This window comes from Octodon degus, unplaced genomic scaffold (genome assembly GCF_000260255.1).
Source record: "Octodon degus isolate 3935 unplaced genomic scaffold, OctDeg1.0 scaffold00012, whole genome shotgun sequence".
NCBI lineage: Eukaryota > Metazoa > Chordata > Mammalia > Rodentia > Octodontidae > Octodon > Octodon degus.
The window spans coordinates 584,035-586,185 of NW_004524588.1; the positions used below are offsets into that span (position 1 = coordinate 584,035).

Genomic DNA, 2,151 nt, shown 5'->3' on the forward strand with positions numbered 1-2,151 from the left:
GGACTGAACAAAAAAGATCTGTCCTTATTGAATTTTATGCTTATCAAACATACCTTTGAAAACTAAAATATTTTCCAGTTATACAAATTTGAAATATTCTAATACTTCCAGATGTAGCATATAGAAAATAATAAAGAGCATAATGTAGAAAGCAAGATAATTTGCTGTAGGGTCCTGCATAAAGAATAAATAGCTCTCAAAATGGTAGTTATGCAGGACAATGTAAAGTATATTAGATGAACACATTTAAAAGGTCATTGAAGAGGTCTTCCTCTGCACTATTGGGACAGCCCACATCCAGCCCAAGCCCAGGCCCTGTGGGTATGTGGGAGAGCTTCTGCGCCCCCCTTCACTGGCTGGACCTCTCCTAACCAAGCCCAGGCCCACTGCATGAATAAGAATAACATATTTGTAGAAAAATGGATGGTAGAGAGATAGCTCTGCTGTCTACATGACTGCTTCTCAAGCACAAAACCCAAGTTTAATACCCCATACTATATGCAACTCCAGGCCCAGGACATATGTAACAAACTTATTGAATACATATAATTCATGATTATGTGCCAAATAGAAACCAGTAAAAAAGAATTACATTTAATAAATGAACAACAAAAAGACCAAGGTGAGAAAAGAATGTCAATCTTCGAAGAAATGATAAACATGATGAAAGAATTGCTGTGAATATCTGAAGAAGATATTGATAAAGAGGAGTGTAGGAAAATGATGAAACTTTAATGAACAAGATAACAAAGAAACAGAATGCATAAAATAGATTCAAACAGATATCCAAGAAGTTAAAATATTAAAAATTCCATTAAAAGCTCTTAAAATGGTTTGAATGAAACTGAAAATAGATTTTCAGACCTGGAAGACATCATTGCAGCTAGTGACCAAGAAATGAAAGATCTCTTAAAATTAACAGGGAACTGGGAAAAAATGATCAATAGTCCCCCACCCCATGGTGCTGCTGCACTTGCAGGTCTGTGTAGAGCCACAGATGTGGGTCTGTATTACACAGGATGGCTTTTGTTAAAATTGTCAAGAATAAGTCGTACTTTGAGAGATACGAAGTGAAGTTTAAAAGACGATGAGAGGGAAGAACTGAATACTATGCTAGGAAATGTTTGGTCATCCAGTACAAAAATAAGTACAACACACCCAAATACTGAATGATAGTTTATGTAATTAACAAAGATATCATCTGTCTGAGTGCTTACGCCCATATTAAATGGGATATGATAGTCTGTGTGGCATGTGCATATGAGCAACCAAAATATGGTGTAAAAGTTGGCCTAACAAATTATGCTGTAGTGTATTGTACTGTCCTGCTGCTGGCCCGCAACCTTCTTAGTAGGTTTGGCAGGGATGAGATCTATGAAGCTCAGGTGGAGGTGAACGCTCATGAATACAATGTGGAAAGCATTGATGGTAAAAATGGTGACTTCACCTGCTATTTGGATGCAGACCTTTCCAGAACAACATCTGGCAATAAAGTTTTTGGAGCCTTAAAAGGTAGTGTGGATGGAGGCTTGTCTATCTTTCACAGTACCAAGCATTTCCTTGGTTATGATTCTGAAAGCAAGGAGTTCAATGCAGAAGTACATTGGATGCACATCATAGGTCAGAATGCTGCAGATTATATGCGTTATCTAATTTGAGAAGATGAAGATGCTTACAAGAAACAGTTCTCTCAGTACATAAAGAATAAATAATGTACCTCCAGGCATGATGGAGATGTAAAAGAAAGCTCATGCTGCTATACAAGATTATCCAGTCTATGAAGACAAGCTGAAGAGAGAAGTTAAAAAGAAGAGGTGGAACCATTGCAAAATGTCTCTTGCTCCGAAGAAAGATTGAGTAGCTCAAAAGAATGCAAGCTTCCTCAGAGTTCAGGAGTGGGCTGCTGAGAGTTAAACCAAATTTCTATGAAGATATTTCAGATGAAGACCAATAAACTTAGTCATCAATCAATCAATCAATCAATCAATCAATAAAATAATTCAACAGCCACAAGATGCCACATAGATAAGCACTGTAAGAGTGGTAGGTGTCAATGAAAAAGGAATCAATGCAAATGATATAAAAAGACCATTTGAGGAAGGAATAACAGAAAATTTCCCAACATGGGAAAATAATCTGACATACAGATAA

The 2,151-nt window shown here is 36.8% G+C and overlaps 1 pseudogene; it reads left to right on the top strand.

Moving 5' to 3' along the window:
- Positions 1–1,019: 1,019 nt before the first annotated feature.
- Positions 1,020–1,914, top strand: LOC101573661 (annotated as a pseudogene).
- The last annotated feature ends 237 nt before the right edge of the window (positions 1,915–2,151 follow it).